At 46.2% G+C, this 26,233-nt stretch overlaps 1 long non-coding RNA gene across 1 annotated transcript; it reads right to left on the bottom strand.

Moving 5' to 3' along the window:
* On the bottom strand, window positions 1-22,740 carry LOC133064929 (uncharacterized). Its single transcript, XR_009694774.1, has 3 exons — window positions 22,660-22,740; window positions 19,640-19,707; window positions 1-46 (listed from the first exon to the last, which is right to left on the bottom strand). It is a non-coding gene; the product is annotated as an uncharacterized LOC133064929 (long non-coding RNA).
* Window positions 22,741-26,233: the final 3,493 nt, after the last annotated feature.

The following is a 26,233-nucleotide window of genomic DNA, read 5'->3' as shown; positions in this document are numbered from 1 at the left end:
CAAAGGGTTTGGGGAAGAGGGATAAATTAGGAGTTTGGGAAAGAATCTGAAAAAGAATGGATAGAAGTGTATGTATAACTGAATCATTTTGCTATGTACCTGAAACTAACACAATACTGTAAATCAAATATGGGTGCGTGCTCTCTGTGCCCGACTCTTTGTGACCCTATGGACTGTAGCCCACCAGGCTCCTCTGTCCATGGAATTCTCCCGGCAAGAATACTGGAGTGGATTGCCATTTCCTCCTCCAGGTGATCTTCCAGACCCAGGGATCGAATCTCGGTCTCCTGCGTTTCCTGCATTGGCAAGCGGATTCTTTACAACTGAGCTAACTGTGAAGTCCATAAATCAACTATAATTGTGAAAAAGTGTTAGTCTCTCAGTCATGTCTGACTCTTTGCAGCACCATGGACTGTATGTAGCCCACTGGACTCCTCTGTCCCATGGAATTCTCCAGGCAAGAATACTGGAATGGGTAACCATTCCCTTCTCCAGGGAATCTTCTGGACCCAGGGATCAAACCAAGGTCTCCCATATTGCAGGCAGATTCTTTACTGTCTGAGCCACCAGGGAAGCCCAAATCCAATATTAAAACAAAAAACATAAAACTTCCTGAGCCCACAGCCGCCTGTAGAAGGAATCAATGGTAGATTAAATGATACAGAAGAATGGATTCGTGAGCTGAAAGACAGAATAATGGAAATCACTGCCCCTGAACAGAAAAAAAGAATGAAAAGAAATGAGGACAGTTCTAGAGACCTTTGGGACAGCATCAAGCACACTAATGTTCACCTTATAGGGGTCCCAGAAGGAGAAGAAAAGCAGACAGAAAGAGCATGAGAACATATTTGAAGACCTAATGGTTGAAAATGTCCCTAACCTGGGAAAGGAAACAGGAAGTGCAGAGAGTCCCATACAGAATAAAGCTAAAGAGGAACATGTCAATACACACTGGGATCAAAATGACAGAAACTAAAGATAAAGAGAGAATATCAAAAGCAGCAAGGGAAAAGCAATAAATTACATACGAGGGAATCTCTATAAGGTCATTAGCTGATTTTTTTCAGCAGAAACTCTGCAGGCCAGAAGGGAGTGGCATGATATATTTAAAGTGATGAAAAGGAAAAAAACCTAAGACCAAGACTACTCTACCCATCAAGTCTCTTGTTCAGATTTCATGGAGAAATCATAAGCTTTACAGACAAGCAAAAGCTGAAAGAATTCAGTACCACCAAACCAGCTTTACAACACATGCTGAAGGAATTTCTTTAGGCATGAAAGAAAAGGCCACAATTGGAAGCAAGAAAATTACAAAATAAAAAGCTCAAACATACAGTAAAGTAAGGAAGTCATTCACACACAAAATTATCAGGGAGGTTAAAAATGAAGCCTTTTTTAACAACATGAGAACATATTTATGTTATGGGAACAAGGCAGGTAATAAAATTGTATATATAGTTTTACCTCAACTATGTAACAACAAAAAAGAAGACAGAAGGAAAAATGCAAAAGGTTGATGTCAATAAGCTCCAGATGAAGGGATTATATGTGACTTCATTTTCTTCTTTTTAGTTTTCTATGTTGAATACATATACCTTTATGAATGGAAAAGCAATAAGTACTGTTTGTAAAAGAGAAAGTCATATATCCTGTATACCCCAACCGCAGGAGTCAACTTTGACATTTGGTGTGAAGCAGAAATTGCTGGGGTTTTGTTTTCTCCTAAGGGCAGAAAGTGACTATTTCCCCCTGGGTTTCCTGCTGGCGTTGGAAGCTGAGGAAAATTCTGACTGAAGACTGAAGACAGGTATAAAAATGCAAAACATGCAGGCCTTTTGCGAGTGGCTTCTGCTTATCTCTGTGGCCCCCTCCCTCTTTACCACCTGCTCGAGGAGTCTTCTCTAGAAAGCACCATCATTACTCTTGCCTCAAAGACTTGGCCCCTGCTGTCCCCACAACATGGAAGGCTCTTCCCAGTAGCCATCACCTCACTTAACTACCTTTCTGCAGGCATCACCTTAGGTGTCCTTGTTCTCTAAAGAACTTCCCTGACCCCAGCACTAAGGGAGGGCCCTCACAAGCGCCGGAACAAACATCCTGTCCAGTAGCAGATGTGTCACTTTGGACTGTCATCATGGCTTACTTCTGTGCTTTCCCACTGACCTTTATCCCCGTGATGGTTGGGACCTGCCTCTCCCAGAGGGTATTTCTCCCTTGGAAGAAAGTGACCCCAGATAGTTCTTTCTGCATAAAGGTGTTATGGTTCACACCGTGTGCTCAGCAAAACTACCCCCTGACCTGCTGCAGTGGATAAGACGAGGGGTTGGGGCCCCAGCCAGAGGCAACCAGAAAGGCTGGAGGTGGGAGGGAGTCTGGCCTTTCCTCACATGGTTCACCCGTAGGGAACTCTATATGGAATGGTGGCTAGCTGGCCAATCAGACATCTTCCTGGGAAGAGGGTCGTTGGCACGGAAATCTTTCCCTCAAAGCCACCGACTTTCATTCACAGTCTCCAGCCTGGTCTGGAACCCCCAGAGGCAGAGCCCTCTTCATCTTCCCACACCTCAGAACAGAAGGCATCTCCCTCTGTCTTTTCCATGAAAACTAGAGCCTGCGTCACAGGAGAGGGCGGCCAGTCGTGCTCTCTCTCTCTAGCTGCTCACGAGCCACCCTGTGGCCCCTCCTCTGGGCACCCTTCTTCTCCAGGCAGGGTGCGGGGGTTGCTCCCTGTGCCAGGGACCTGGCCCAGCTGGCCACGTGCAGGGAATGGCCGGCATGCACGCTGGACCAAACCCAGACTGGCATGTTCACAATTGGTTGATGAGTTTGGGGCTCTGCCCTCCTCTCCCCCAGCCTCCCCCCTGCCCAGGGCCCGAGGCAAATGTGACCTCTCCTCCCTCCCTCACACACTCTCTTCACCAGAGCGAGGGGAGGCATTTGGCACACAGGCTTATGCTGGTGTGGTGGAATGAGCTGCACCAGGGAGATGGGGAAAAAATAGAAACATGTTGCTGAGGCTGCAGGAAGTGTGCTGGGAGCAGGGGTCCCCAGAGGACAAGGAGGAGAGGCTTCCAGGATCCAGGAGGACTGACCCTCTCTTCTGCAGGTGGCATTCTTCCCAGGCCAGCCCTCAGTAGGTCTTATCCCCACCCCACCCACCTCCCCCACCCTTTCAACACTTTTTCCTTGCTTCCCCTCCCCTCTTTGGGAAACCAGTGTCCTCCTGGTTCTGGAAACCACATGTTCCTGACTCTGAAGGATAACTCAGATTTAAAATACCCTCGTCCCACATCAGAGGGTGTGTCACGGTGCTACAGCTGCCCCCAAGCCTCCCGCCCGGATTAGTGGCTGACACACTCACCCACACCGCGGAACTGGGGTGGGCGGGACCGAGGGTGAGGAAGATGGGTGGATTGAAAAGAGCAGCCCCTGGGGAACAAGGCTCCATCAAAGAAATGACCTAGCCTGGGATGGACCCGTGTGGTCAGGGTTGCAGAGCCTGGGCTTGCTTTCTCTACCAACACAGGAAGGGTTTGCTCGAGGCAGGACGCTTGGAAGGGAAGATGAGTGGTCAGTGTGACGCAGGCTGCCCCCCAATACCGCCCTGGAATATAAACTGTCTTCTCACAGCAGAGGGGGAAAGAGCCCTGTGCCAAGATTCCAAGGTGCTCTTAGTTCTGGTCCCTGAATGAGCCTTGGGACTCTGGGCAAGTTACCCACCGGGCCTCAGTTTCCCTCGTGGTAAAATGGGAATAATCCTACCTACATCTCAAGGTTGTTGTGTGCTCCACTGAGATAAAAGACCTAAAAGATGCAGCAAGTTAGACACGGGACACTGTGAGGAGACATGTGTGAGGAATAGTGATCGGGGAGTCTAAAGATGTCTGGCTGTGTGGCCTTGGGCAGGTTGCTGACCCTCCCTGTGCAATGAGAGGGATGACTGTCCAATCTCAAATGCAGTTAGGCTCCTCTCATGGGAGAAGGAAATGGCAACCCACTCCAGTACTCATGCCTGGAAAATTCCGTGGATGGAGTAACCTCGTAGGCTACAGTCCACGGTGTCGCAAAGGGTCAGACATGACTGAGCGACTTCACTTTCTTTCCCTCTCATTGCCATTTTCGGTTATGGAGAATGACACTGTTATCTTCACCTTTCTTAAGGGCTCTTTTCTGAGGAGGCACTGCCAGAAGTTTCTACATTATCTATAATGACAGCTCAGAGTCACTTGCTCTGCACTGTGACCCATCTGAGGACATTATGCTGGGGGAGCCCAGGGCAGAGTGAGGCAGGCGGGCCCTGCCCTCCTCCTGCCCCGGGTGCTTGGGAATGATCTGTCACTTCCCTTCCCTCCACAGCCCCTGGCTCCCGGGGTTGGTTTCCCCGCCTGGTCTCCGTCATTCCCTGACTGCCACTCTCCCCATACACACAGGCTGCCCTCTGCCCTGCAGGTCACTTCTGGCCAAGCCTGGTCTTGGGACCGGAATGAAGCTTCTGTAGTCTGGGGCTCCCCAGTGGTTTCTGGAAGAAGTTAGTAGAAGCGTGGTTCTAGGAAAGCTGCCTCCTCACCCCTCAACCCGGGTCAGACCGAGTCCTGGTCTGCTGGGATGTGCTGTCAGGGAAGGGTCTGGCCATGGGGCTGCTCTGGGAGCAGGCATGACTCACGGCCATCTGGTCCAGGAAGACCACACTCGCCGGAAGGGATGACAACTCCTAGCCAATGATGCGAATGTGTGACTTTTTCTCTTCATCTCCCCTTCCAGCCCTTGATTTCTTCCGGCTCCCAAGAGCAACACGGTGATGGAAAGAGGAGAGTGCTGGTGATGCCCTGTGGCTGTCCCATGGGCCCTGGGGTTAAGGGGGATTCCCAGGTCACATCCCCACCCCCAGCCTCTAGGCCTGGCCACACTGTATCCATCACACCAGCCCCCCTGGGGCCCCAGGGTCCTCAAACCTCCCCCTTTAAGCCTGACCTCCTCATTCAGAGGTGAGGGCTTGGACCAGAGGAGAGAGGACAGCCCTGGGACTGAGGAGGGACCCTGATGCCCGATGAGCTGCACAATGCTGGACGGGGTGAGGGGCACGGAGAAGGACCCTTCTGTCCACCTCCCAGCCCTCCCCTCCAGGCCCCTTCCCCCTTCAGGCCTTCTTTCCTGGCCCAGCCCACCTGCCTTAGGTGCTCGCTGCATCTAACTGACCCCATGTCCCACTGTCTCTCTCTGGATCTCTGTCACTTTGTCCCTGGTTTCTGTCCCTGTTCTCCTGTGTCTCTGCCTGTCCCCATCTCTCCTGATGGCTTCACAACATTCTCTACTGTCTCTCGCACTGTGTCACTCTGTCCCATTCTGTCACCCTCTGACCATTTCTCTGACCCTCCATGGCCCTCCGCTCTGCATGGGCTCTGTCATTCACTTTGCAGCAAGCTAAGGAAAATAAAAAGAAATGGCACCAGTTGGTGCAATGGAATCCTGGTGGCCTTTGAATTCGGCTCCAGGGCCTGGCCACCTCCCTGCTGCAGTTCGCCCTTCCTTCCTCCTGGACAGTCTCTGCTGGGGGTCTTCCTCCTGGACAGTCTCTGCACAAGTCTCTCCTTGTGCACCAGCCAGAGATGCCAGCTCCATTGTATCTCCCACCTGACTCTTCTATAGGCCAGAGCAGTGACACGTCAGCCACGACACATGCCCTGAAGGCACAGCCAAACATGGGGACAGAAGAGGAACCCACAGGGGCCAGGACACGCTTCCAAGTTCCAAGCGGAGTTGGGTGTTCACTATGGACTGAATGTTTGTGCTCCCTCGAAATCCACATGTGGAAGCCCTAACTCCCAGGGCTCCAGTATTTGGAGGTGGAGCTTTGGGGAGGTTAGTAGGTTTAGGTGGAGTCATATGGGTGGGCCCTCACAAGAAGGGGATGGGATTATGCCCTTAGAAAAAGAGGAAGAGAGACCAGAGCTCTTTCTCTCTGCTATGTGAGGACACAGTGAGAAGGTGGCCATCTGCAAGCCAGGAAGAGAGCTGTCCCCAGGAATGGAACCAGCCAGCATCTGGTTCTTGGACTTCACAGCCTCCAGAAATCTGAGGAATAAATGTCTGTTGCCCTAGTCCCTGGTATTTTGCTATGGCAGACAGAGCTAAGACACAGCTCTATCCTGTCAAGCCCTCTATGGGGAAGCATCAGCCCTACCAGAACCAAGGCCACCCCCACCCCTGTCACTCTCTACCCTCGCCTCAGCTGTATGGCCTCTGGTTTCTGCCACAGGCACTCCCTTAGGGATATGACAAGACCCCTGATCCCAGGCTGGGCCTGCCTGAGGGCTGGCCTCCAACCCAGGAGCCTGGAAATCTCACTGGCTTAACTGCAGTGGGCACGGGAGGCCCATGACTGGCCCCTGGGTATTGACCCAGGCTATTGGGGTATTGACCCACTCTGCTCCTTGTGTGGGGGAGAGAAAAGGGAACAGGCCCCGGGGCAGTGCAAGGCCACCCCCACCCCTGCCATTCTCCATCACTCTCTTGCATCCTAGAAGCATCTGTGTGCCTTGTCTGTGCCCTACCAGAGGATCCTGTCCTCCTGCCTGCCCACATGTCCCCACTCACCACCCACATCCCCCATCTACACAAGGGCATCACACATGGGGAGTTGCCTGGAAGGTGGAGTGCAAACCCCTCCCGTTCCCCGTCCAACTGGCCCCGTGTCATGATGACAGCAGCTGTTTTTTGAACATTAAAGTGTACAGGAACCTACAGTTTACAGAGGGCTTCCTCCTGCTGCATTTCACCGATTCCTCACAACAAGGTTGACTTTGTACATAAATTAGAGAGGAGGAAACCAAGGTTCCAGGAGTTGAGTGACCCCACGCTGGTTAGAGAGTCAACTCAGGGTTGACCCCTTGCTCCTAGGGCTGGGACTCAACTAGCTAGCCTCCTGACTAGCTAGCCTCCTGACTAGCTAGCCTCCTGACACAAAGTCGCTTTTGGCCAAGATAACTCTGTTAACCCATAAGGACACCTATTATGCTCCTGCCTTTGGGCCTTTGTTTGGTCATTTACTTGCTGGAAATGCTCTTACCCATGCTTTCTGGTCATTTAAATCATACTCATCTCTCACAGCTCAGCTCCTACCCAACTCCACCTGAAAACCTTCCATTGCCATCATGGAACAAGACTTGTTGGAGCCCCATGTTGCACTTGTAATCAGCACCATGGAGTTTAATAAGTGTGGAAAGCCTGCTACTTGTCCCTCAACGTTCATTTTCTCCTTCTTCAGTAATGGAACACCTGAGTTTTAGCAGGGCACATGGCTGCCTTGATGGAAACCTGTATTTCTCAGTTTCCATGTGATTAGATGTGGTCAGATTCTAGCCAGTTTATAAGCAGAGTGTCATTTACAACTTTTGAGAAGTATTCATAAAAGGAGAGATTCCCTTTTTCTTACTTCCTTTCCTGCGTCCTGACAGCTGGAATGTGAACATGATGGCTGGAGCTCAAGCAGCTATTTTGGGCCATAAGGTGGATGCCATATTTGAGGATGGCAAAGCAACATGACCAAAGGAACCTAAGACGCTGATGATCATGGAGCTTTACTACAATCCCTGGGCTGTTTACTTCCACATTTTGTTTAAACGCAGGGTTAATTAACTTCCATCTTGTTTGTTGATGTTCAGTTCAGTTTAGTAGCTCAGTTGTGTCTGACTCTTTGTGACCCCATGAAACACAGCGTGCCAGGCCTCCCTGTCCATCACCAACTCCCAGAGTCCATCCAAACCCATGTTCATTGAGTCAGTGATGCCATCCAACTATCTCATCCTCTTGTCATCCCCTTCTCTTCCCGCCTTCAATCTTTCCCAGCATCAGGGTCCCTTCAAATGAGTCAGCTCTTTGCATCACGTGGCCAAAGTATTGGAGCTTCAGCTTCAACATCAGTCTTTCCAGTGAACACCCAGGACTGATCTCCTTCAAGATGGACTGGTTGGATCTCCTTGCAGTCCAAGGGACTCTCAAGAGTCTTCTCCAACACCACAGTTCAAAAGCATCAATGCTTGATTGATGTTGTTCAGTCACTAAGTCGTGTCCTACTCTTTGCAACCCTGTGGACTGCAGCACACCAGGCTTCCCTTTCCTTCACTATCTCCCATAGTTTGCTCATACTCATGTCCATTGAGTTGGTGATGCCATCCAACCATTTCATCCTCTGTCACCCCCTTCTCCTCCTGCCCTCAATCTTTCCCAGCATCAGCGTCTTTCCAGTGAGTCAGCTCTTCACATCAGGTGGCCAAAGTATTGGAGCTTCAGCTTCAGCATCAATCTTCCCAATGAATATTCAGGGTTGATTTCCTTTAGGATTGACTGGTTTGATCTCCTTGCTGCCCAAGGTACTCTCAAGGGTCTTCTCCAGCACCCCTCATTTGAAAGCATTTTGGGTGTTCTATTACTTTAGCCAAACACAATCCTACTTGGTACAAAACTACCACCAAGTAAGTTCTTATTGAGCACAGGACAAGACAGGATTTTTTAATAAGATAACATCTCTTTTTTATTTATTTAGTTTGGCCATGCTGTGGAGCATGCAGAATATTAATTCCCAGAACAGGGATTGAACTGATGCTCCCTGCATTGGGAACATGGAGTCTTAATCACTGGACCACCAGAGAATTCCCAAGGCAGGATTTTTTAAAGCTGTTTTTCTGTTTAATTTTCACAACAAACTTAAAGCTGGGTGTTAATACTAATTAATTAATCTCCCAAATGAGTTTTGTTCATCCTATATCATCTGTTGGTTCTTACCGCATACCAGACACTGGGCAAGCATTGAGGCTTCAGTAGTGAGGAAGACAAACTACTTTTCTTCAACATAATGACAGTCTAGTGGTGGAAGCATACAAGTAAATGAAAATAAAACAATGTGATGAGGATAATACTGTATAACCATTTTAAGATGTCATCATTTATAAGATATACTGTACCATCAAGAAAAGTAATACTGCCATTAAACTGAGACAGGTTGCCTTAATAATTGTCCCACATGACATATGAACCAGTCACACCAACCTCCCATGACCTTGAAATTTTTTATTAGCTATGTCAAGGATTTCATAACATCCCCAGCCATAAGTTGCCTTGCTTCAAATGTGACAGGCCATCTTTTCAGACATATGTCATTAACAAAATATAACACAGATTTATCTATTTGTATCTGCCTTTCCTGTCTCATAAAGCACTTGGTTGTTAGCTTTGGAAGAAGCACAGAATGGTGATTCCTCTGGTGATGAATATATGTTTCATTAATATCAAATTTATGTTCTTCTACTCTGTTTAATGTCTTTCTTCATACTTCACAACTTTTTTTTTCCTTTGCTAAAGCTTCATTCTTGAAGGCAGTTTGAATGGCAGTTAAATTCAAGAAATAAAATTTTAGGAATGCATATAACTCTGCTGAAGAGTGATAGCCAAGTTTATGCTCACGCAGGAAGTGACAACAATGTGGGACTGCCACCTGAGAAACAGTGACTATTAAATGCTCTTTTTTTGGCCACTTTGCACCACTTGAAGGATCTCGGTTCCCCAACCAGGGATTGAACTCAGTGAAAGCCCAGAATCCTAACCACTAGGCAACCAGGGAACTCCCCAAAGATGCTTTTGATTATAAGTACAGCTCCATCTCAGAGATGCAGGGGGGAAATGCACATCTTCCGGGGGCCAGAGGAGTGAGGAATGGGGAATGACTGCTTAATACAGATGGGGTTTCCTTTGGGGTGATGAGAATGTTCTAGAAATAAATGAAGGCTGCACACATAGTGAATGGACTAAATGCCATTGGATTGGTGCATTTTTAAATGACTAATGTGGTAAGTTATATGTTATGTGTATTTTTGTTGTTTTTTTAGCTGCTAAGTCCTGTCTGACTCTTTTGTGACCCCACAGACTGTAACCCACCAGACTCCTCTGTCCATGGAATTTCCCAGGCAAGAATAGTGGAGTGGGTTGCCATTTCCTTTTCCAGGGGATCTTCCCAACCTAGGTATGGAACCCCCATCTCCTGCATTGGCAGGCGGATTCTATACTGCTGAGCCACAAGGGAAGCCCCATGTGTATTTTACCACAATAAAAAAGTATGTATTAGATTTGATGAAAATGGTAGCTTTTTTTTTTTTAACTACATTCCAAGCACTGTTCTAAGGACATTATTACATCCATAAGCAAACACGATCCCAGCAACAACCCTCTACCATAGTTAATGATAATCACTGACGCCGATTGACCACAGACCATCAGCAGCTCAGTCAGGGCCCTCCCGGCACCAGTTCCCTTATCCTTCAGGGCAACCCTATAAAGTCCAGTCACTTCTGCCATAATGTTTGTTTTGAAAATACGAATCTGTTCCCTAAAGACTGGGATATGAGGGAACAATGTGAGTATAATGCAAGTTTCACTTTTGCTCATGTGTGATTTTGTCCATGAGAAACACTAGGTCCAGGGTTGGCAACCATGGCCCTCTGGCCAGTGGCCTGTTTTTGTAAATAAAGCTTTATTGGACCCACCACATTCATCTGATTTATGTCTGGCCTATGGCTGCCTCCACACCACAATGGCTAAGTTAGATCATTGCAACAGAGACCGTATGGTATTGCAAAGCTGAAAGTATTTATTATCTGGCCTTTTAAGGACAGTTTGCTGAGGCCTATGTTCCGTGACCCCGGAGAACTGCACCCTGCTGAACCAAGCCACAGAGAGAAAGCACGCCAGCTCTCCAACAGAAAGATGATCAGTAACCAGACGGCTACAATGCAAGGCCTGAGGGGGTACACAAAGTGGGGTCACCAGGACTGCAGATCCGGAAAGGCTCCTTCTAGCTGCTGAATCCCCCAAAATGCCAGGCTTAAGTTCCAGAGTCAGGCAAGGGGTCAAAGGCCTGGTGGCAGGAGAGCACCAGTTCACTTATCCTTCATAGCAACCCTGTGAAGTTCAGTCAGTTCTGCCATAACGGTTGTTTTGAAAATACGAATCAGTTCCCTAAAGACTGGGATATGAGGGCTGCATTTCCCTGTGGCCTGTCCCTGAATGGGGGGCACGAGCCATCACTCTGGGCCCTGGTCGATCCCGACTGAGCCCCTTTCCTTCCCTCCCGCCCTCCCCCCACCACCAGCCTTCCTCAGAGTTGGCTCCACATTCCAGCAGACAGTAGCCTGATGGCAGATGAGACCATTTGAATTTGGAGAACAAGAGCATTCCTACATCTCCTGGCTGACCTGACCCTCAGCCAGGCTCTAATTCCCCCAGACGCGGTAAGCCCCTTTTCTCCATCCTTTGTGGTTTCATTTTAGGAACATCAGGAACTGAGACCAAGGAGAAAGATTGCTCCTGGAAGGAACCAGAAACGAGTGCACAAGTTCCTCGTGGTCTTCACTTTCTGCAATTCAGCTAAGCTCATCAAGTGAGAGGACGCATCCTGAGCCGCAGTGGCGGGTCCGTGCTGGGCTCTGTGGAAGAGGTGTGGCACTTGGGGGGCCCCTCTCAGAAACGCATGAGGAAAGGTGCATCAGAGGCAGCGCCCGAGCTGTGGAGTCAGGCGGACCTGGGTCCCCCTCTTCCCTTTGCCGCCTACTTTGTGATCCTGGGCAAGTCACTCGATCTCTCTGAACCTCAGTTCCCTATCCATGGAATGAGGATCCAGGGTCTGCTTCCTGGTTCCTCCGAGGATTAGGTGAGATGACCCTTGCCTGCCGGGGAACCCTGGGAGCTGCCTCTTCCTTTCCTCTCCTGCTTTCAATGGATCCGTTACACTGAGCAGACGGTGACTCAGAGCTGAAATTGCAAGACACCTTTATTTTTGCTTTTATTTGATGGTAGAAGTTCTGTCCTGTGACCCTTCTGTTCATTTTTAGATAGTGCAGACTCACAAAATGCAGTTTTAATTATTAGTAAGAAACTTAGAACGTCCGGTCCCATGAAAGAGCCCATGAATTTAATTCAGAATTACAGTTCCCCTCCCCTGGCTACCTGCCAGCCATCTGAGTAGGGGACTGGCTTCCTCTTTCTCCTTTACTTCTCTATCTCTTTGGCAATTATTTCAGACTTCACTGGAGTTGGAGAGGGAGACAAACAAGGAGGAGAGGAAAGGGGCCAATGGGCCTCCCCTGTTCTGTTGGTGTCAGCGTTAGTTCTCTGGGCAGCCTTATTAGACAGAGCCTCATAGGAATCCACGTGAACCTGTATCTGTTTCCTGGAGCTGCATAACAAATTATTGCAAACCAGGTGGGCATTCCTTGTGGTTCAGCTGATAAAGACTCTGCCCGCAATGCAGGAGACCTGGGTTCGATCCCTGGGTTGGGAAGATCCCCTGGAGAAGGGAAAGGCTACCCACTCCAGTATTCTGGCCTGGAGAATTCCATGGGGTCACAAAGAGTCGGACATGACTGAGACTGAGCGACTTTCACTTTCAGAGACAGGTAGCTTAAAACAATAGGAATTTATTCTCTCAAGTACTGGAGGTTAGAATTCTGAAGTCAGGTAACAGCAGCTCCCTTTGAAGGCTCTAGGCAAGAACCCTTCCTTGTTTCTTCCCTGTTTCTGTCAGTCACCAGAACTCCTTGGCCTGTAACAGCAACCCTCCAATCTCTGCCTTCATCAGCTGGGTCCCTGCCTGTCTGTATCTCCCAGATTTAGGGCCTGCCCTACTCCATCCTGACTTTGTCTTAAGTTGATTTAATCTCCAAAGACCCTGCTTCTGAATATGGTTACACACACACACACAAAAGAAGAAATAAATAATAAAGAAAGAAATCCCATGTCCCATGGGATACATCCACACATCCTTTCTCCCAGAAGACTCAGCCACTTTAGGTTAACCTGAACTCAGCCCCCTCTCCTTCAGCTCGTTCACTGAGCAGCCAGCCAGCTGTCTCTAGCCCTTCAGGTTTCGGGGGGAGTCAGGCATCAGTCCCCCTGCCCCAACATGTGGGGATCCCATCCTCACCTCCCCAAGAAGCTCTGACAAAGCCTTCCTATTGGTTGATATGAGAGGCAGGAACCTTCCACTCCTCTTCCTTGAAAGGGGAGGAGCATAACGTTCAGTCAACAAATTCTTTCCGCCAAATTCTCCTCGTTCATCTCCGAGAACCTGACTCTCAACCTCAAGAAGAACTTAAGATTTGCCAAGTTTATAAAATATCTTTTTAATTTGCATTTTGCTGCGGTGACTCTGGGAACCGATGCCTGTCATCTAAAGAACTCAGCAGACACTTCCATCATAACCTCCCCTGTCACCCCTCTCCAGGATCGAGGAATTGGAGACCAGACAGCCCTTCACAGATGGCCTCCACAGTTGCCAGCCAGGCCTTCTCCAGGAGAGAGAGGCCTTTAGGCTTGGCCCCCAGCCAGGTCCTGCCTGCTCTGGGGCCACCCCTCCTGTTAGCAGAACCCCAACAGTGTGGAGGAAAAGAAGTCCAGCGCACCTGGTAGATTATCACTTCCTCCATCTGTAACCTTATGCGGACTATTTGCTTCATTGACCTGCATTTTCCTCACCGTAAAATAGAGAGGAAAACAATAATAATGCAACCAGGGCTGAGAACCATCGCTAGCCTCTCAAACCCTGGGAGGAGGGATATGGCTTCGTTGTGTTTTTGTTTTGTTTTTTAAATTGCTAAAAGAGAAAGCAAGTTTATTTTTAAATGCCAAACTGCCAGGGTGGGGTGATGCTGTCAAATTTCCACACCACCTTTGCCTGCCTCCAGCCACTGCCTCAACATTCTCGCAGCTGCTTCAGTAAAGCCACGCTCTGGCTCAAAATGTTTCTTTGCCTTTCTGGAAAATTCTGTTCCCAGGAAACTCCCTCCTGAGTGAGGGCATCTTGCTCTCAATGCTTTGCTGTGCGGTCTCAGCATCATGCAGTTTTGCTTAGATGTCATCATATAACAAAGAATTTTTCAGAAGGACTGGAGGAGCCCTTCCGTAGGAGGCCACGGCTGCAGCAGAGGACAAGTGGAAAGGGTGCTGGATTTGGGAACCAGGTTCCCGCAACCAAGTTCGGACACTGCGGCTAACTAGCTCCTCCCTCTGAGGCTCAACTTCCACATCTGTGAAATGGGGGTGGCCCCAGTGACCCTCCCCCCGCCCCCGCCCCCAAGTCCCTCCCGGCTCTGGCCCTCTGAGACATCAGAAGTTGCTTCAAGCTGAATACAGCTGGGCCTGAGTGCAGCCACCTCCGGGCTCTGCTTCCTGGGGCCTCAGCCAAACCCCGGGCTTCCTGCCTGGTGAGCCGCGGGCACAAGGGGCCTTCACAGAGGCTCCGCGTGGTTTTCCTGGGGAGCAGGGTGAGGAGGCGGGAGCCTCACAGAGCTAACACAAGGCTTCATCTGTGTCCCAGGCGAGGGAGGGTGGACAGAGCTGCCCAAGGGGACTCTACCTTGCCTCTGGATTTTTCCGTGGACTTTTTCAGAACCTTTTGTTTGATCATCAAGGAACCCTGCAGCAGTGGAGACTTAATAAGGACAATTAGTTTCGTTTCACATCTGAGAAAGTTGGAGTGCCCTGAGGCAAAGTGATGTTGGAGGATCCAGTACATCAGAGCAGTCAAGAGTATCAGCTGTGCCACCACTTGACCTTTCTAAGCCTCAATTTTCTCATCCAAGAAAGTAAAGACTCTCAAATGCTCTGGCAGGCCTGCCTGTGCTGTGTGGTGAGGGAGGCTTAGGGGTCACCTCTGGGCAGAAAGTGGGACCCAGGAGCCGAGTCAATGCAAACGCAGGACCCAGAGATCTGTGATGGGCCACGTAGTGTTCTAGAACTTTCTCGACTTCATCTCCTATCACCCTCAGAGCTGCCCTGTCAGTCAGGCATACTTCGCCCTGTTTGGCAGAGAGGAGTGGCTGAGGGTCCACACACACAGCCAGGTGTCAAACTCAGGTTCCTATTCTTATTTTTCCCCTGCCCTGTGCTGAGGAGGGTTCAGCTCAAGAGGCAAGTGCTGATTCTGTTACTGCTCCCTCCTCCAGACAGATGGCCCCAGGCAGAGGCCCCAGGAAACCAGGGAAGGAAACCGTTGAGTTTGAGAAACCTGTGCTTTGAGATTATCTCCTTTTTTCAGACCAGCAGGAGTTTTTACAGAGAAATTTTGCAAGGATTAAAGAGCTACATACTTTAAAAAAATTTTTATTTATTTATTTTAATTGGAGACTAATTACTTTACAATATCATGGTGGTTTTTGCCATAAAGAAACTAGAAGAGGAACATTCAACAAACCTCTGGAGGGAGAATGTCTTTTTTAAACCTGGAATCATCGATGAAATCACAAATGAAAGATTAGCAGGTTTGACTACAGAGAAATTACATTTTCTGCATTTAACAAAAAGACTGAAAAGGGGCAAATGGGAATAAATACTGACAACAAATAAGGGAAATAAAAGGCTATTGTCTCTTTTTATTTATTTATACTCTGCCTCCTTCCTAAAAAGTCTTAAGGAGGGAATATTTCATAAAGAGTACATGCAAACTGATAGTTTAAAAATAAGTACAAGGCTGGACTTCTCTGATGAACCAGTTAAGAATCTGTCTTCCAAAGCAGGGGACATGGGTCTGATCCCTTAGTTCCCATGATGGAACTAAGATTCTGTCACGGGGCAACTCAGCCTATATGTTGCAATTAAGACCTGATGCAGCCAAGAAAAAATACACAGAGGGCCTTGTATACAAATACCCAAGGAGCATAAAGAAGCAATTTACATAAAACAAATTATGACTAGTAAATGTGTTCATAGAAAAATGTCCAACCCAGCTAATCACCAAAGGAACACAAAGTTACATAGAAAAAAATTTCAACTAACACCCAGTGCACATGCAGAGATAACAATTACACTTTATAATTCGTAAGGAAAATATGGTGACAGATACTCAGAACTATAAAAATATTTGTTTTCTTCAACAAAGTAATCTTACTATTGGAGATTTATGGTAAAGATTCTAAAATATGGAAAACAGTACATGAAGGTATTCACTGCAGTATCAAAAACAAACTCAAAAGAGCTGAAAATTGAAAATGACCTAAATGTCTTAAAGCAGAGAAGTGCTTAACTAAAGCTTGACCTATCCAATAAAATATAATGCAGCTTTTATAAAAGTTTACAGAGGCTTATGGTAAAAAAAAGAAAAAAAAATGCCTACAACAAAATGTTAAGTTTAAAAAGCAGGCTATAGAATCATAGCATTCACAATATATAATTCATAGTATGACTATTGCTATGTATACATACCGATATGAGACAAATAGGTCTGCCCCCAACATATTTCAGGGCTTGGGGCATGGGGTACAAATGAAGCCCACATGCCAAATGCCTAAATATTAAATTATTATTTATTAAATATGTATGCAATTGATTTAATAATTTATTATAATATTAAATTAAATGTGATAGTTTAATATATTAAATTAAGTTAATAATTAGGCCTTTAAATTACTATAAATTAAATATAACAATATTAAATATTTAAAGTGTTACTTATTACATATAAAATTATTAAATAATTCATGCAGACAAATTGTCAAATATTCTATTTTGTGATAAGTTAAGATGCCTGTGGTAATCCCTAAAGCAACCCTTAAGAAAATAATTCAACAGATACAGTTTTGAAAACAAAGAAATTAAGATGGTATGCTATAAGAATATTTAACACAAAAGAAGGCAGTAAATGAGGAACAGAGGAACAAAACAGATATGAGACATATCAAAAACAAACAGCAAAATAATAGATGTAAATCCAATCATATAATTTTTAATAATAATTATTATGGACTGAAAATTTGTCTCCCCGAAAATTCATATGTTGGAGCCTTAATCCCAATGGGTAAGGTATTTGGAAGTGATTAGGTTTTAAAAAGATCATGAGTATGGGGCTCCCATGATGGGATTAGTGTCCTTATAAAAAGAGAAAGAGAGACCAGTCACTTTGTCTGCCATATGAGGAGGCAGGAAGAAGGCAGATGCCTACACGCCAAGAAGAGGCCCTTTACCAGGAACGGAATCTGTCAGCACCTGGAGCTTGAACTTCCTAGGCTCCTGAGCTATGAGAAATACCTATGTGTTGTTTAAGCCACCCAGTCTATGGTATTTGGTTATAGAAGCCCAAAGTGGGACTTCCCTGGTGGTTGAGTGGTTGAGAACCCACCTTCCAATGCAGGAAATGTAGGCTCAATCCCTGATGGGAAACTAAGATTCCCACATGCCTTGGAGCAGCTAAGCCAGGCACTGCAATCAAGTGCCTCAATGATGACCTAGAACAGCCCCCCAAAAAAGAAGCTGGAGCTAAGACAGTTACATTGAATCATAGCAGTGTTATTCATAATAACTCCAAACTAAAGACCCAGAACAGCCCCCCAAAAAAGAAGCCAGAGCAAAGACAATTACATTGAATCATAGCAGTGTTATTCATAATAGTTCCAAACTAAAAATTACTCAAATGTCCATCAACAATGAATAGATAACAATGGAATACTAGTCAGCAATGAAAAAGTAATGATCTACTGACACAAGTTATAACATGGGTAAGCCTCAAAATTTTTATGCTAAGTGAAAGAAGCCATACAGAAAAGAACACATATTGTATGATTCCATTTATACCAACATATCCAAACAGGCAAATCTTTGGGCTAGCTGGGACTGGTAGTTTAACAGCAATTAACTGGAAATGGCCCACTAGCTTTCTAGGGGGTGATAGACACGTTCTAACACTAAATTATGATGATGGTTATAATGATGCACAACTCTGTAAGTTTACTAAAAATCACTGAATTATGAGCTTAAAATTGATGAAATTTGTGGTATATAAATCATACCTCAATAAAATTATTTTTGTAATATGCTAAAAAATTTTAACCTGTGCTGCAAATGATACCATCAAGAAAATGAAAAGACTACCCACAGAATAAGATAAAATATGCAGAAAGCATATATCTGACAAAGGGCTTGTATCCAGAATACATAAAGAACTCTTGCAATTCAATAATAAAAAGATAAAAGGCCCAACATAAAAATTGGCAAAGGATCAAAACAGATATTTCTCCAGAGAAGATACGCAAATAGACAATGAATACATGAAAAGATGCCCAGCATCATTAGGCATTGCTGCTGCTGCTGCTAAGTTGCTTCAGTTGTGTCTGACTCTGTACGACCCCTTAGACGGCAGCCCACCAGGCTCCCCCGTCCCTGGGATTCTCCAGGCAAGAACACTGGAGTGGGTTGCCATTTCCTTCTCCAATGCGTGAAAGTGAAAAGTGAAAGTGAAGCCGCTCAGTTGTGTCTGACTCTTAGCGACCCCATGGACTGCAGCCTACCAGGCTCCTCCGACCATGGGATTTTCCAGGCAAGAGTACTGGAGTGGGGTGCCATTGCCTTCTCCTAACCAGCTATACCCCAATACAAAATAAAAAGTTTAAACTAAAAAAAATAAAAGCACAAGACCAGATGAGATACCCACTAGGAAGGGTATAATAAAAAAAATGGATAAGTAAGTGTTAGCAAAGGTGTTGAATCCTCAAATACAGCCGGATGGAATGTAAAATGGTGCAGTCACTCTAGGACGGGGATCCTCAACCTCCTGACTGTGGACTGGTACAGCTGGAGGTGAGCGGCCGGCAGGCAAGCAAGTGAAGCTTCATCTGCCACTCCCTATCATTCCCCATCGCTTTCATTACCGCCTGAACCATTGGTGGCATTGTCTTCCACGAAACCGGTTCTTGGTGCCAAAAAGCTTAGGGACCACTGCTTTAGAAAACAGCTTGTCGGTTCCTCAAATTGTTAACATGAAGTTTCCTTACGACCCAGAAATTCCATCCAGGATAATGCTCAAGAGAAATGAAAACATGTGTCTAATAAAAATATCATAACTGCAGTATTTGTTACTGCCCCAAAATGGAAGCAACCCAAATGTCCTTCAATGGCTAAATGAATAAATTAAATGTGATATACCCGTATATTTTATTCATTAATAAAAAACAAGGAAGTACTGATATATGCTGCTTCATGGATGAATCTTGAAAATTATGCTAAGTGCAAAGAAGTAGTCACTAAGGACCAAATATTGATCAGGCAAATCTTTAGAGAGAGAATGTAGCCCTAGTGGTTACCTAGGACTGGGAGGAAGGGCGTGGTTTGGAGGAAAATGGGGAATGAATACTAATAGGAACAGTGTTTCTTTTGAGGGTGACAAAAATGTTCTAAAATTGACTGCAGGGATGGTTGCAGAACTTTGTTGACATACTGAAAATTACTGAATTGTACACTTTAAATGGGTGAATTATATGGTATATGAATTATATCTCAGTAAAGGTGTAAAAGCAAAACAACAGTATACTTTGCTGTTGCCAATATCAATGCTATATTCCCAGAATCCTCACATCATTGTTTTCTTGATGTCCTCTCAGTTCTTCCCAGAATGGCCCTTTGGCCCTTTTTGCAACCCTCCCATCGTGTATTGGAAGGATCAGTGGGCAGAGGGTCAGTAGACAGGTGCGAGACCCAGTCCTAGTGGCCTGGCTTGGGTAGCTCGCAGATCCTCTTTGGGGTCCAGTTTCCATGACTTTCCTTTCTGATTTGTTTTCTCATTCATTCAACAGGCATGTTTCAGTCATTCATTAGAACAAATACTTACTGAGCTCACTGTGTCCTGGTACTCCTCTAGGTGGCAGGGATACAGCAGTGAATAGGACAGCTGCCCTCCTGGAGCAGGGGGAGGAGGAAACACAAACAAGAACATTACTTCTGTAAGTACACTGCAGAAAGCATGTGCGTCTGACTCCTTGTGGCTTCCAGGTGGTAAAGAATCCGCCTGCCAATGCAGGAGACACCAGTTCAATTCCTGGGTCGGGAAGAATCCCTGGAAGAGGAAATGGCAACCCACTCCAGTAGTCTTGCCAGAAAACCCCATGGACAGAGGAGCCTGGTGGGCTACAGTCCATGGGGTCACAGAGTTGGACATAAGTGAGCAACTGAACACTCAGCACTGGATCCTTGAGGTCAGAAACATGCCCGGCTTCTCCTCCTGCTAAAGCTCATACAGAGAGGCACCTGTAGATCGTGAATTCACTTGGTACTTAAACTGGATAATTCCTTGATAAATCCTTACAAATAATGCTGTGAGATTTGATTCCCAAAGGAGTATTCCTATAGTTGAAGGGAAGAGACCTTGAGTCACCTACTCATTTGTTCATTCATACATACATACAAGTGCTTTGAGCATCTTATAATAGTTAAATCATTTTGTCTGCCAGTAATATAAACCTAATTTAAACTGTCTTAAGCATAAAAAGGAATTTGTCGGTTAAAATAACTAAAAAGGTACAAGGGCCACTTGATCCAGGTGTGCACACGGCATCATCAAGAACACCTCTCAACCCAGTCTTCCTCTGACTGGCTCCATTCCTGAGTGAGTGCTCCTTTGGTGGAGGCAAAATGGCTGTAGACTGTCCCAGAACCTCATCTTCCAGTTCAATACTGCATGAATAGTGAGCTCTTCATCCCCTAATTTCCCTCTCTTAGGCTCCCTCTGCCCTTTCCCCCCAAAGTCCTGCCTGGGCTTCTATTGAATTGAGTTCAGTCTTGAACTAATCACTGCAGTCAGAGAATGAAATGAGCTAATTCCTAATTCACAGGGCCTGGGCATTTGCCATGGGTGGGAGCAGTCAGCCCAGTCTGAAGCACAATGGCTGAAAGCATGGTAGAGGGTGGCTCTCAAAGGAAGAGTGCTGTTTCCAGAAACAGCAGAAACTGGAGAACAGATGCTTCATAAACAAACAAAAATAACCCATGTCCCCACACACTGATACCAGGCCCATCAATTACTGTGTTACTTATATTTGTCTTACTTATATCACTGTCTTACTTGTATTTGTCATGCATACAGGACATGAGAGAAAGATGACAGGGATTTAGAGAGTATGCAGCGGCAATTCAGAAAGTGGGGGATTATCTTCTCATATGGAGAACCAAGGATCACTTCATGGAAGAGGTAGAATGTGAACTTGACTTTGAAGGATGAGTGAAGTTTTTCATATGTATCCATGAGAGGGGGCACTCCAGGCTGGGAGAACTGTGTGACCTAAGGCTTGGGGAAAGTCAGTGATTCAGTGTAGCCAGAACACAGGCCCAGGAAGAAATGATGTAGCCTATGAGGAAGGAGGTGGAAGCAGGGATCAGATCTCAGGGGCCTTGTGTCAGGGTAAAGAGCTTAGATGACAGTCTAGGGAAAACAGGAAACCACTGAAGCCTGTGACCATGGCAGGGATATCACCTGGGACATTAACCTGCTCAGATCCCTTAAAAATGGGAAAACACAAAGAGCAACCAGTTAAGAGTTACTCTGTTACAGTTAATCTGAAAACCAGTTAATCTGAAAGTCCCTGGCACCTCCAACCCAGCATGTCCAAGACAGAAGCCAGCCAGCTTGGCTTCCCCATGCCCCTTCTCTACCCAGGTTTTCTGCCTTAAAGAATGGCATCATCATCCCCATGTGTCATCCAGGACTCCCCCCCTCTTGCATTTCCCCCTCAATGAACTCATCCAATATATAGCCAGTCCATTTTCCCTGCTAAATGTTTCTTGAATGTACTTCTCTTGTTCCTCTGCACCACCTTACCCCTCAGGCCATCATCATTTGTTCCTTGGATGGCTCCAACGGCCTCCTAACTGACCTCCCAGCCTCCAGCCTTATCCCTTTTCAACTCTTGGTTCAGCAGCCAGTCATTGGTTTAAATTTCAGCCAGCTGGGAACTCCCTGAGGACCAACCCCCTTCAGGATGTGGTTTCCAGCCTCACATCTTCGGCACCCCCAGCCATTCTGAGCTGTATTCGACTCACCCAGTGGAGCTGATCTCTTTCCCCTCTGGACATGCACAGGCTGCTTCCTCTCTCCCCACACTAACCTCCCACCTCCTTTGTTCCTGGTGTAGGAGCTGGAGGGCTGTTCCTGGTGGGAATGTGTTTGGGAGGCTGGGAGACAAGAGCCAAGAGTGGGTGGAGAGCTGTAAGTTCCCTGTGGTGGACGTGTTCCGTGTCTGCCTGGTACTTGCCTTCTCCCAGGAAAAGCAGCGCCCCCACCCCTGCGTTTTGGAAACTGCTCCCCACACTCACCTGTGTGGTCCAATGGGAGCTGCCGTTTTACATGGTCTCGCCTCCCTGTCATAGGGATTCATTGTGAGGTGGATGACCTAACTGACCCAGTCGTGTCCCTCTCCAAAAGTTTTCTAACTGGAGCTATGGGGAAATGGCCTCTTTCCTTTTCAGCTGTGAGACTGAAAAGCTAGATTGTGGAGCTCCAAGCTGCGAGGTGCCCTGCCTTGTGGCAAAAGGTAACATTCAGAGAGAGATGAAAACGACAGGCTGAGGGAGAGGTCCTGACCAGGTTCTGGCCACGTTTAAGATCCAGGGTGGTCATTAACTTGCCATCTCATAGAGCAGTGCTTCCCAGACTCTCTGTGGAGAAGAGTCAGATTTTTTTTTTGCCCAATCTTACTATAAATCATAACTTTGGTTAAACACAATATAAAACTTAGAAAAAAAAAAAAAATCCTGCACACATTTTTCAAGCCTCAGTTTCTAGTGTTATATTCAACTAGCAATTTGTCAATTTGTTATAAAAATCTGTCAACACTTGATCCCAATTTCTGTACTCACCTTGTCATGGACTGTATCAAGCAGCCAGTCTGTGGCCCACACTTTGACTAGCCCTGCCCCAGGGAACATCGTCCACTCTGGCTGGCCCGAGCTCTGCGTTCCAGCTGGTAGCAAGGGGGAAACAAAGGAAGTGTAAGGCAAAAAAATTGTTTTTAAAGAAGTAATGCAGTCCAAGGGGGAGGAGAGGTCAGGGAAGGAAGGACTAGGAGTTTGGAATTAGCAGATGTAAACTAGTATATATAGGATGGATAAACAACAAAGTCCTACTGTTTAGCACAGGAAACCATATTCTATATCCTGTGATAAGCCATAATGGAAAAGATATACAAAAGAGTTATGTATGTGAATATATACACACATATATATATCTTGTACAACAGAATCATTTTGTTGTACAGCAGAAATTAACACATTGTAAATAAACTGTACTTCAATTAAAAAAATAAAAAAGAAGTCATGCCAAAGTTGCACACATCCCTTTCATTCCATTCTACTGGTGAAAAATGTGGTCACACTTAGTTGCAAGGAAGACCAGGAAAGATAGTTCCTAGTTGGGTGGACTTGTGCCGTTACTAAAAAATTCCATTACTAAAAAGATAAAGGGCAAGACGGTTATGGGAGACCACAGCTTCTGCCACAAACTCCTAAGAGTCACCAGGAGCCTGCCCTCAGGGGCTGACTCTGTGCTTGGGGGTGCGGGAGGCTTGGCTACATAGGGACTGTATTTCAGGTATCTGCCATTCTCTGCAGCGAACTACCCCAGATTTAGTCACTTATATGATTTTGCTGGTCAACAATGTGGCTGGCTTCATTGGTGGCCCTGCCAACAGTATTGCCCGGGGTCTCTCACCCAGCTGCAGTCATCTGGTGGTCTGATTCGGGCTGGATAGGCTAAGATGTCTTCACACACGTATCTAGCAGTTGTCAATCTTCCGGCTGGGATGCTTCGGTTTTCCATGTGGGCTCTTCAGGAGATGAGCTCAGGCTCACTCACATCCTCGTTTCCACTCCAACCACAACCAGAGAGAGGGCAAACCTCACACAGAGGAGGATTTCAAGCCTCTGCTTGCATCACATTTGTGAATGGCCCACTGGCCAAAACAAGGCACATCTCCAAGCTGAGATTCAAGGAGAGGAGAGAGGACATGACTTCTTGATGAGAAGAGCGGTGATGTGACACCACTAAGGAGCATGAGAGGGATGCTTCATAACATCTTCACAAAGAGCCTTCCATGGGAACTTCAGCTTCCACCTACAGAACCAGGAATGTTCACCATTGTTCAGGCTCTTGTGGTCCCAAGGGAAAATAACCCCACCAGTGCCCCAGGGAAAGAGTTCTCTTTTTCAGGCTTCACCCTGCATCTGAAAGGCTGCCAGGAACCAAAGCAGTCCCCAGAAGCAAGTCTTCCTCTGTTTCTCTGCTGAGCTGCAAGGTCTCCTTCATGGCACATCTTCCCCCTCTGTGTCTGCTCCATCCTCCTCTCTGCTAATTGTTTTATTTCTCTTTACTTCTGGCACCTACTCCCTCACAATTTCTGCTGGCCCCAGGCATCAACCTATGGCACCCTTTCACCTTCTGGCCCAGCTGTTAACCAGCTCAACCTCTCCATGTTTCCCCTGTTCCAACTCCAGAAAGTATCACCTTGATTAGCTGGCTCACATCCTCAAACTGGACCATGCTGAGGTGGGCAGGTCAGCCTATGGATTGGCTGTCTGGAGCTCAGGTGCCCACATCTCATCCAATCACCTGGGGAAGAAGGGAAGCACTACTGTAGGTCAATCTGTGAATCTGAAAAAAGATACAGCTGTGTCCTAATCATCAAAACCTGTGAATGTGACTATTTGGGGAAAAACGGTCTTTGTATTAACAGATATGGTTGAGATAAAATTATCCTGGATTATTCAAATGGGTCCTAAATTTAAAAACATGTCCTTCTAAGAGATGTGTAGAGAGAAGACAGACACAGAGGAGGCTGCGGGAAGATGGAGGTGAAGGCTGGTATTATGCAACCACAGCCAAGAAATACCTGGCACCACCAGAAACTAGAGGACCCAAGAATTCTCCCTTAGTGCACCTGGAGGGAGTGTGGCCCTGACGACACCTTCATTTCAGAACTTGAGCCTCCACAATTAAATAAATTTGTTATTTCAATCCACCAAGTTTGTGGTAATTTGTTACAGCAGCTCCAAGAAACTAATACAAGCACATTGCTCAAAATATAGGTCCCAGGCAGCAGGATCCCTTGGCAAGACACTTTTCCTGTGCTGACATATAGGCCACGTAAGCATACACCTCATTCCCCGACCAGGGAGTGAACCCTTGCACCTTTTTCTTCTAAGACCTGAGACCTGCAAGCCAAGACAGCTTGCACCCCAGTGTCCTACTATTCAGCATCAACACATGATGCTTTCAAGAGGTCTCAAGACTGAAAAGATGTGATATATAGCATCTCTTGAGTCTCCTGCATTGGCAGGCAGTTCTTTACCACTGCGCCACCTGGGAAGCCCAACAGAAAACTATTTGGTCATAAAAAAATGAAAGTGAAAGCCACTCAGGTGTGTCCAACTCTTTGCGACCCCATGGACTATACAGTCCATGAAATTCTCCAGGCCAGAATACTGGAGTGGGTAGCCATTCCCTTCTCCAGGGGATCTTCCCAACCAATGGATCAAACCCAGGTTTCCCACATTGCAGGCATATTCTTTACCGTCTGAGCCTCCAGGGAAGCCCAAGAATACTGGAGTGGGTAGCCTATCCCTTCTCCCCGGGATCTTTCTGACCCAGGAATCGAATTGGGGTCTCCTGAATTGCAGGCAGATTCTTTATCATCTACCATGGAAGCCCACTCAATCATAAGAAAGAATGAAATCTTGCCATTTGTGACAACATAGATTGATCTAGAGAGTATTATGCTAAGTGAAATAAATAAGAGAAAGACAAATATCATATGATTTCACTTATATGTGAAATATAAAAAACAAACCAAATGAACAAATGGAACGAAACAGAAACAGATTCACAGATACAGAGAACAAACAGGTGGTTGCCAGAGGGGAGAAGGAGTAGGGGAATGAGTGAAGTAGAGAGGGAGATTAAGAGGCACAAACTTCCAATTACAAAATAAATGAGTCACAGGGATGAGATGAAACATACAGCAGGGGAATATGGTCAATGATATTGTAATATCTTTCTATGGTGACAGATGGTAACTAGATTTATCATCTTGATCGTTTTGTTCTGTATAGAAATACTGAATTACTACAATGTGCACCTGGAACTAACATAGTGTTTTAAGTCAACTTTACTTGAATTAAAAATTTTTTCCCATTCCCTCCAAAAAAAAAAAAAAAGGTATAAGTTAAGATCAAGATGGAACAGTATTTTAAGAGAATTAATGATAAGGTCATGGAAAGAGTTTCCTTTGGTTGTCTGTCTCCGAAGGACATAGAGTCCTGAGCATCCTTTCAGAGGCGGAGGGAAGAAACCAGGGGAGCAGGAGAGGAGACAGGAAGAGTCATGTCCTAATGCCAAGTACACCATATCTCTGTTCACACAAATTAACAAATTAGAGCA

Source organism: Dama dama, chromosome 11 (genome assembly GCF_033118175.1).
Source record: "Dama dama isolate Ldn47 chromosome 11, ASM3311817v1, whole genome shotgun sequence".
In the NCBI taxonomy this organism is placed as follows: Eukaryota; Metazoa; Chordata; class Mammalia; order Artiodactyla; family Cervidae; genus Dama; species Dama dama.
The sequence above is the reverse complement of the archived record's forward strand: the minus strand, read 5'-3'. Positions and strand labels throughout refer to the sequence as shown.